The sequence below is a fragment of the Mobula birostris genome, chromosome X (assembly GCF_030028105.1).
Source record: "Mobula birostris isolate sMobBir1 chromosome X, sMobBir1.hap1, whole genome shotgun sequence".
Taxonomy (NCBI): Eukaryota; Metazoa; Chordata; class Chondrichthyes; order Myliobatiformes; family Myliobatidae; genus Mobula; species Mobula birostris.
Window position 1 is genome coordinate 24,779,424 of NC_092402.1, and position 11,242 is coordinate 24,790,665.

Here is an 11,242-nt window from a genome sequence, read left to right on the forward strand (position 1 = left end):
ATCGTCCATAGCTGCTTTATAGGGTTCCACAAAATCTTCTCCAACTATCCCTCTTTGCATTTTTAATTACTCTTCTTGCTCCTGCTCTTTCCTCTTTATACTTCATAACATTATCTAACACTGGGTACTTTCTTAATTTCCTGTAAGCTCTATCTCTGTTTCTTACTGCTATATCACAATTTTTATTCCACCACGGAACTAATGTTCGAGCCTTAGGAACATTCCGTAGCGGAATAGTCAACTGACCAACTTTATGAATTATAGAACAGAGGGATTCATTCCAATCGTCTATGGAGCCCTCACTATTAATCTCTTCTATTATATCCACAGCTTTCTCCTGGTACTCATCCCAATGGGCCAAAGAAAAATTATACCTAGCAGACCTCTCCTCAACTTCTACTATCAAATTTCTACCAAATCTCCATAATATAGGATAGTGATCACTTCCTAGTGTGTATCTGTCCATAACATCCCATTCCCCAACCCTAGCTATGTTTAAGGAAGTGATAGATAAGTCTAAGTGACTACAAGTATTCTTTACAATATTAAATCTGTCATTTAGCAGTACCATGTTGTATTTATCTAGAAACTCCTCTATTACCGCTCCATTACTATCTTTACTTTCACTACCCCATATAGGATTATGGGCATTGAAATCTCCAGCCTAGATTATTGGGGATCTTACCTTATTCATAATTTCATCCAAATCTGATAATATCGTATTATCTGGATTATAAAAGTTAATCAAAGTTATTGACCACGAGAGCTCCAAACCTCCACAGCCACAATTTCAAGGTTAGATTTAAAATCAAGTCTTCTAAACTGGAGTCCTGTTTTTATGAAAGTTGCACATCCTCCACCAGATTTACCCATTCTGTCAGCTTTCAATCTATCATATCCAGGGATCACAAAATCTAAATGAGGTTTTAACCATGTCTCCTGTATACACATCAAATCAGGCTTGTCGTTAAAAGTTCCAACAAATCTTTTTAATTCTTGACCATTTGCAGTTAAACTTCTTGCATTCCATTGTAATATTAAAAACATTGAAATACTAATTCTTGGCCTCTTCACCCACATAAAGCTCCTCCGTACTCTCTGATCCCGACAACTGGGAAGTATTCAGTGATTGTTTGTCTGTCATATACTCATGTAATTTTTCCGGCGAAATCTGATTCATATCAAGGAATCTCTTTGCAGCTCCAACAACTACTTTTATCATATCCGACCTCTTGGCTGTAGTTTTAGCCCCGACCAGTACGTCAACAACAAACGCCGAAAAAGTCATCAACAACATGCCTGAAGGAACCATAGTTGGAGAAAACTGACTCCCCATCATTCCAATCTTTTCTTTACTTATCCTTTGCTGTCTATCAACTCTCTTTACTGCCTCAGCATATGGTATTTTTTGTTGGATACTAACATCCTGAATCTGCTTTGCCTTACTAACATTCTCTGAACGCCACTATATGGTCCCCTCCACAGTTACTGCATTTAGGCACAGCTGCCTTACATGCTTTAATATCATGATTCTCTCCACATTTCATACATCTTCTTTTACCTCGACATGTCCAAATCTCTGGCAATTATAACAGCATAAGGGAGGCCTAATGTATTCTCTAACTTGATAAGACATGCACCCAAGATAGACTCTAGTTGGAAGAACATCACCTGCAAAAACCAGAAGAACAGGAGAATCCCAATCACCACCTTCTCTCGATTTTAATCGTTCGGCTTCAATCACTCGAAAACCTTTAATGTTGTCCAAAATTTCCTTTTCAGTCATGCCAGGCCAAATACCATACACTACCCCCCTAACTCCTTTCCCTTCTTTCGGAGTAATACACTCCACTTTCACAACCAATTTTCCCACCATTTTAGCACTGTTATGTTGGTCAATATCTTTGCAACAAATTTTCAGCAATCCATTAGACAAAATCTTGGCCTGGAATCCTTTACCTATTTGGTTCTGTAATGCTGCTGCCACTTTCAAAGGATTAAGGGCTCTAAATCCTACTTCCCCTTCCGTCTGATCTTTAATTTTATACAGAACTATAAATTCCTCCAATTCAGCATCTCTAGGAAGAGGTACCATGATCTTCTCGTATCCCCTTTGCCAATCAACTGTCCAGCTCTTGGCTACATCCCTCCCCCTCCTGTCTTCTCCTATCATTTTGGATCTCCCCCTCCCCCTCCCACTTTCATATCTCTTACTAACTCTTCCTTCAGTTAGTCCTGACGAAGGGTCTTGGCCCGAAACGTCGACTGTACCTCTTCCTAGAGGTGCTGCCTGGCCTGCTGCGTTCACCAGCAAATTGTATATGTGTCACTCCTGTTTCAGGTTCCTTAGCACCATCCGTATAAATCTGAGTATAATCACTATACTCTTCCATCACATGACAGTTAAATGCACTTACCAAATCAGTTTTATATTTTCCTTTCCTTTTTACCTCTAACAAATGCCAGTCTATGTCAGGCCATACAAGCTTCCATGGAGCTATAACCGGATAAACTACTGAAGGACCTATCCTCAGATCAAACACTCCACATTCTTTCGCGATATCATTCCCTACCCAACTAAAGGTATCCCTCTGAAACCTCCTATTTTCCCAGCACTCCTGCAACACTCCTTTAGTAGGGTGAGAATCATTGTGCCCCTGCAAGTTAGCCCAGTAGTTTGCCATCAGTTGCATCCTTCTTAGTTCCAAAGGCATTACTCCCATTTCTACCTGTAGGGCTGACACTGGTGATGTTTTAAAAGCCCTAATGCACACTCTCAAAGCCTGAGCCTGAATCACATCCAGTTTCCTTATAAGAGACCTAGCTGCTGATCCATATGCTATATTTCCATAGTCCAACACAGAGCTTACTGAAGTCACATACATTCTCTTCAACGCTGAACAACTTGCTCCCCATTCCCTACCAGTCAAACATCTCATCACATTTATTACTTTTTTACATTTCTCCTCAACTTTCCTGATATGGTCTGCCCATGTTAATCGTGGATCAAATATAACTCCCAGAAATTTAAATGATCCAACCCTTTCTAATTCAATCCCATACATCCTTAACTTCTTCCCTACCTCAATTCTTTTCCTAGTGAAAAATACAGTTTGAGTTTTTTCTACTGAAAATCTACATCCCCAATCATCGCCACTCCACCACTTCATCAATTGCTCCTTGTAGTTTCCTGACTATATGCTCCATGTTCCTGCCTCTTTTCCACAAGGCCCCATCATCCGCAAACAGTGACCTACCTATATCCACTGGTACCTTTGTGAAGGCATTGATCATAATGATGAAAAGTAACGGGCTAATCACACTACCTTGAGGTGTGCCATTTCCCACTATGTACTGTTTTGATAATTCTGATCCAATCTGAACTTGAATTTTTCTACCAAACAAAAAATCTTTAATCCAGTTGAAAACTCTCCCACCAACCCCCATCTTGTGCAGGTTAATTAATAATCCTTCCTTCCACATCATATCATAGGCTTTTACAATGTCAAAAAACACTGCAACTACTGATTCTTTATTTGCCTGGGCCTTTCTTATTTCAGTCTCTAACCTTATCACTGAGTCCATGGAATTCCTTCCATTCCTAAAACCACTCTGATAACTTGCCAGCATTCCCCTCTTCTCAAGCTCATACGATAACTTTTCTGTTATCATCCTTTCCATTATCTTACATATATTTAATGTTAATGCTATTGGTCTGTAGCTAATGGGTTTTGAAGATCCTTGCCAGGTTTCCTTATTGGAATTACGACTGCTGCTTTCCATGCACTTGGTAATCTTCCCTCCTCCCACACTCTGTTATAAAAATGCAGCAACTTCAAGAGCACTCCTTCTTATAGACCAGTGAGCCTTACGTCTGTGGTGGGAAAGCTGTTGGAAAAGATTCTTAGAGATAGGATCTATAGGCATTCAGAGAATCATGGTCTGATCAGGGGCAGATCGTGTCTAACAAGCCTGATAGAGTTCTTTGAGGAGGTGACCAGGCATATAGATGAGGGTAGTGCAGTGGATGTGATCTATATGGATTTTAGTAAGGCATTTGACAAGGTTCCACATGGTAGGCTTATTCAGAAAGTCAGAAGGCATGGGATCCAGGGAAGTTTGGCCAGGTGGATTCAGATTTGGCTTGCCTGCAGAAGGCAGAGGGTGGTGGTGGAGGGAGTACATTCAGATTGGAGGATTGTGACTAGTGGTGTCCCACAAGGATCTGTTCTGGGACCCCTACTTTTCATGGTTTTTATTAACGACCTGGATGTAGGGGTAGAAGGATGGGTTGGCAAGTTTGCAGACGACACAAAGGTTGGTGGTGTTGTAGATAGTGTAGAGGATTGTCAAAGATTGCAGAGAGACATTGATAGGATGCAGAAGTGGGCTGAGAAGTGGCAGATGGAGTTCAACCCGGAGAAGTGTGAGGTGGTACACTTTGGAAGGACAAACTCCAAGGCAGAGTACAAAGTAAATGGCAGGATACTTGGTAGTGTGGAGGAGCAGAGGGATCTCGGGGTACATGTCCACAGATCCCTGAAAGTTGCCTCACAGGTGGATAGGGTAGTTAAGAAAGCTTACAGGGTGTTAGCTTTCATAAGTCGAGGGACAGAGTTTAAGAGTTGCGATGTAATGATGCAGCTCTATAAAACTCTGGTTCGGCCACACTTGGAGTACTGTGTCCAGTTCTGGTCACCTCACTATAGGAAGGATGTGGAAGCATTGGAAAGGGTACAGAGGAGATTTACCAGGATGCTGCCTGGTTTAGAAAGTATGCATTATGATCAGGGATTAAGGGAGCTAGGGCTTTACTCTTTGGAGAGAAGGAGGATGAGAGGACACATGATAGAGGTGTACAAGATAATAAGAGGAATAGATAGAGTGGATAGCCAGCGCCTCTTCCCCAGGGCACCACTGCTCAATACAAGAGGACATGGCTTTAAGGTAAGGGGTGGGAAGTTCAAGGGAGATATTAGAGGAAGGTTTTTTACTCAGAGAGAGGTTGGTGGGTGGAATGCACTGCCTGAGTCAGTGGTGGAGGCAGATACACTAGTGAAGTTTAAGGGACTACTAGCCAGGTATATGGAGGAATCTAAGGTGGGGGCTTATATGGGAGGCAGAGTTTGAGGGTTGGCACAACATTGTGGGTCGAAGGGCCTGTACTGTGCTGTACTATTCTATGTTCTGTGTTCTATGTTCTCCTAGATTTTTTAGCATAACATCGCATATCAGATCTTTCCCTGGGGATGTTGGTATCGATCTCTTTATTGCTCTCACCATTTCTGCCAACATAAATTGATCATCAATTATATCATCTGTTTCTTTCCTCCTGTTTAACACACCTGGGTGTTGATTCATCGTTCTTTCCCTTCTCCTTCTCACTTCTTCAGACAAATTTTCTGAACTGTGTATCTGTACAAATGACTTGGCCATGATCTCAGCCTTATCCCTACTGGAGGCTGCTGTTTCCTCCTCAGATATCATTACTAGATATTCCCATTCCCTTCCTGATCCTCTTAATCATTCCCCATACCTCTCCCACAGGTGTTGTTCTTCCTATTTTGTTGCAAAAACTTCAAACTTTCCCTTTTAGCTTGACGTATAGTTCTTCTCACCACTGCCTGTGCCTTCTTATATTGAATCAAATGCTGCATATTATGGGTTCTTTTAACTAGCCTGAATGCTCTATTTCTGTTTTTTACAGCCTGACAACATTCCTCTGACCACCATGGTAACAGTTTTCTATTCATCCTATTTTTACTCCTGGGTATAGATCCTTCTGCTGCCATGATAATTGCTGAAGTCACCTGACCGTTTAATTCATCTATATTTCCAGAAATATCAATCTTTGTCAATGCCTCTTCACTCAACTTCAGGAACTTACCCCAATCAGCTTTTCCAAGCACCCACTTTGGGGTTCCGCCACCTGGTCTTACTTCAACTCTTTCACCCACTGAACATAAAACTGGGTAGTGATCACTGCCTACTGTTGAAGCAGTCCAAACTCCCCAGTTACTAATGCCAGCCAAGGTATTAGACACTAACGTAATATCTAACACTGACTCAGTTCCTGTTGTTATATCTATCCTTGTGCCGCTACCATCATTCATACACACCAAATTCCTTTCTTCCATCAAATCTTCAATTACCTTTCCATTTGAATCTGTAATCTGATCCCCCCATATTGTGCTGTGAGCATTGAAATCTGCACACCACACTACTTTATGTCTGTTTTGTCCTTGTATCTTTAATAGGCTGTCCAAATCCAAACTTTTACATGGATTGTAGTAGTTAATTATAACCACTCCCTCCCCTCTCTCCCACACTTCCAGCACTATGTATTCCTGATCATCTCCTTTTTCCAGTACCCTATATGGTATACCTTGCTTGATTAACATAGCACAACCCCCTCCTCCCCCTAGATTTCTAACTTTCCTTATCATTGTATAGCCATATACCACAAAGTCTAAAGTTGGTTTCAACCAAGTTTCCTGAATACACACTACATCCGGTTTTACAACCATTTCTTTAATAAAGTGCTTGAATTCCTGGCTATTGGCCAGTAAGCTCCTTGCATTCCATTGTAAAAGAATCACCATAATTAGTATTAACCAACACATGACACTTCCTGGCTTGACTGATTGGTGAGGTTCTCCCTCACTTCTTCCCCTGTCAGTCCTACTAACCCTAAATGGTTTACTGCTGCTTTGACCACCAGCTGAATTTTGTCACTTTTTGACTTTACCTCAGACGTACTATTAATCACTTCTGCAATGAATGTTACTAGAGCCTTTTTGTCTACATAAATCCTGTCTTTTGTTCTTTGTTGCATCTCTCACATCCCTATTGCTCCCTGTTCATTAGAAGCATTATTCTGTTCTCTTGACATTCTTACAGCTTCTGCATAAGTGATCTTTCTTTTCACTCTTATTTCTTGAACTTTATTCTCCCGTCTCACAACCTCACACCCACTATATGCAACATTATGAGCTCCTCCACAATTACAGCGTTTTGGTTGCACTCCTGTTCCGCACTTTCCATATTCATGATCACCCCCACATCTAGCACATCTCCTCTGCCTTTTACAGTTTTTAGCTATGTGTCCAAACCTTTGACAATTATAGCACCTCAGTGGCTTTGGCACAGACACCCTTACTGGGTAACTCATGAAACTCAGGAACACCTTCCTTGGCACTCTTCTTCAAATTCAATCAATATTATTTCACTTTCCTTTTTCATTCCCTCCTTTGTTGTTTTCAGTCTTTGAACATTCATTACTTTTCCTCCTTTGATATTCCTCTTTAACTCCTCCATATTTATACTCATTGGTATCCCAGTAATCACTCCTTTACAACCACTATTTTGTGCTCCCACCCTCCCTGTGTATTCCACCTTGCATTTTCCTATCTCTTTTAGCTTGAGTGCTTTCTCAAGTTGTTCCTCATTCACACATCTTACCAATAGGTTGCCATCATTAAGGACGTTTGCAAATACTATTTCCCCAATCTTATTTGCCAGAGTTGTTGTTAGCACAAACGGGTTAATTTTCTTCATGTGTCCCTGAGCCTTCTCATTAAACCTAATTATGACAACACCTTCTCCCTGAACTTGTTCATCTTCCTCACTTTCAGAGCTCTCTCCACTGTCATTTCTTATTCTTTTATTTCCTTTGTCTCGGTTTTCATTCCGTCCCCTCACGATCTCCTCCTTCCCTTTATTTCTCCCTTTGCAATAATCCATTTCTCCCCAGCTGCCTACCTCTGATCCCAAATCCCTATCCCGTTCCTTCTCCACTCTCTTTCCTTCAACACCCCCTCTCACCTTGTCTGCCATTACCGGACCCACGCGACCCCCTCCCAGCAATTCCTGCTCCTTCCCCACTCTTTTTCCCTCAACAAGTTCCAAACCACATTCACGCATGCACCCACTCTGAAATCACCAGCCAGCTGAGAGATATTTACTTTGGGGTTTGCTTCGCTTTCCGACAAATGTTGCTAATTATTTGGCCAGTTTTTAATCCGAGGCAGAGGCGAGTTCTGCGCATGTTCATGGCACAAAAAATAAAGGCTGGAGAAGGCAGGTTAGCCCCTCCTATTTGCTGTATTATCCAGTCAAATTATGGCTGAAAATTTACACTAATGTTATTTTCCTGCCCTTACTCGTATCCCTAGATATTTTAAAAATATATCATGCAACCCACCCATCTATTTTGTGATATTAATCATGGCTTCTTTATAAAGTCTCCTGGCAACAGGCTTAAACTTTGGATCCTGGGAGGAACCGTGTGAGTGAGGTGCTGCTAATGTGAAGTCCTCCAGTTAATACAAACAAGAGAAAATCTGCGGATGCTGGAAATCTGAGTAGCACACACAAAATGCTGAAGGAACTCAGCAGGCCAGGAAGCATCAATGGAAAAGAGTACAGTCGACTTCGGGCCGAGATCCACCTGATGAAGGGTCTTGTCTTGAAACATTGACTGTACTCTTTCCATAGAAGCTGCCTGGCCTGCTGAGTTCCTCCAGTTAATAGTCTGAGTCGTTCAGTTAACGATCCTTGCATTTACTGCCTGCAGAGCCTCTTATTGCAGGAAATTGATTTAGTTTAAGGCCATGGAAAGGATTATATTATTCCTACCTCATCCCATAAAACATTCCTCCAGGTTTGAGGGACAAAATGTATACTGTATATAAAATGAGGGAATGCCATGTGGTACATTATACAATCTAAAAGCAGGACATTGAATTATGGGTTTCCAAAACCAGTGAATGGAAGGGAGAATTTTATGGCAATCTTTATAATCTTGTACTCTTTGCTTGAAGTTTTAGTATCTAGGAGTGTAAGTAGAGTCAGAACCAACATTCATCTTGGGTTGGACAGTGAGTGCACCTGGAGTGGACTGACCCTATGACCAACTAAAAGTGGAAGAAATTTTGGCAGCTCATTTGTGTGTATTTAATATTACAGCAATGTTTGAATAATATTGTAAATATATTGTTTGATTTAGCATCCTTTGTTGTTTACATAATTCATTACAGGTTATATGTAAAAATACATGAATGACATACATCATTATGCCATTATGTCATTAATGCCAGTGCACGCCCCACTAAAGAGAAAATGAAGAGTACATGTTTACTCCAGTCTCCCTGTGTTTTTTAATCAATGAAATTTTGGAGTTACAAAAACATAACAGTGGTGATGAGGAAGATTCAAAATGAATCCGAGACAACTACCTACCTGTTGAAACGCAGTGAGATGTTTGAGTTAAAGAAAAAAAGCAGAAAATGGACAGAATTCACGGGTTCATAAACAGTGAGTACCAGGTGATAATAATCATAAATTTAAAAAAGCAGAAATGGCTAGCTACTTTGGAAAGATAGACATGTTCAATTACACAACAGATAACTGGATATTGTATACTGAGTGACTTGAGGAGTACTTTAAAGCAAATGAAATAGCCAATAAAGCAAGTGTCAGTTTTGTTGAGTGTAATAGATGGAAAGGGAGACAGTTTGCTTAGAAGTTTGACTAGTGCAGCCAAACCAGCCAAATGGTTTCTATGGTTTTATGGTTTATGAGCTTTGCTGCTCTTGTGAAGGTAATGCAGGGACATTTAGAACCTAAACCATTGTTGATTGCGGAATACCTTAGGTTTCATAAGCGGAATCAAAAGGAAAGGGAGTCCATTTCAGCTTACGTGACTGAATTGAAGTTATCCGGGTAGCTTCTTACTGATGGTAGCAGCGAGAAGAGAGCATGTCCTGAGTAGTGGGGGGGCCCTGATGATGGATGCTGCTTTCCTGTGACAATGCTTCATGTAGATGTGCTCAATGATGGGGATGAACTACGCCATATCCACTACTTATTGTAATATTTTCCATTCAAGTGCATTGGTGTTTCCATATCAGGCTGTGACGCAGCCAGTCAATATACTCTCCACCACACATCTATAAAAGTTTGTCAAAGTTTCAGATGTCATGGCAAATCACCACAAACTTCCAAGGAAGTTGAGACACTGCTGTGCTTTCTTCATAATTGCACTTATGTGTTGGGCTCAGGACAGATCCCCTGAAGTAATAACACCGAGGAATTTAAAGTTGCGATGAAGTCCGGCTAATGAACCTCTGGTTTTCTTCTCCTGAAGTCTATGATCAGCTCCTTGGTCTTAATTGACATTGAGTAAGAGATTGTTGTTATGACACCACTCAGCCAGATTTTCAATCTCCCTCCCATATGTTGATTCATCACTACCTTTGATACCTTTGATTTGGCCTATAACAGTGGTGTCATCAGCAAATTTTGAATATGGCTTTAGAGCTGTGCTTAGTTACACAGCCATAAGTGTAAAGTGAGTTGAGCGGGGAACTAAGCACACATCCCTGTGGTGCTCCTGTGCTGATGGAGATTGTGGGAGGAGATGTTGCCAATTCAAACTGACTGGGGTCTGCAAGGGAGGAAATCCAGGATCTAATTGCACAAAGAGGTACTGAGGCCAAGGTCTTGCAGCTTATTGATTAGTTTTGAGGGGATGATGGTGCTGAATGCTGAGCTGTAGTCAATAAAGGGCATCCTGATGTATGCATCTTTGCTGTCCAAACATTCCAGGGTTGAGTGAAGAGCCAATGAGATGGCATCTGCTGTGGACCTGTCACTCTGGTAGACAAACAGGAGTGGATCTAAGTCACTTTTCAGGCAGGAATTGATATGTTTCATCACCAACCTCTCAAAACACCATATCACTGTGGATATATGTGCAACTGGGCACCTCAGTCAATAGTCATTGAGGGAGGTCACCACTGTCTTCTTGGGCACCAGTATAATTGAAGCTTGCTTGAAGCAGGTGGGTACCACATACTGCCGGATCCAGAGGTTAAAGATATCAGTGAACACTCTAGCTAGTTGATCAGCACAGGTCTTTAAAACTTGGCCCAGGTACCCTCTCTGGGTCAGATGCTTTCTGTGGATTCTGTGGGTTCACCCTCCTGAAGGATGCTCTCACTCAGCCTCAGATACTGAAATCATAGGAGTTTGTGATGGTTCCTTCATGTTCCTTCATGTCAAAACGAGCAAAGAAGGAATTGAGTTCACCTGGAAGTGAAGCCCTGTTGTTGCTTATGTCGCTTGATTTAATTTTATAAGGTGATAGTGTTCAAGCCCTGCCACAACTGTTGAGCATCCTTTGTTGATTCAGGTTTAGTCTGGAATTGCCACTTCGCCCGTGAGATGGCTTTCCAGAGAT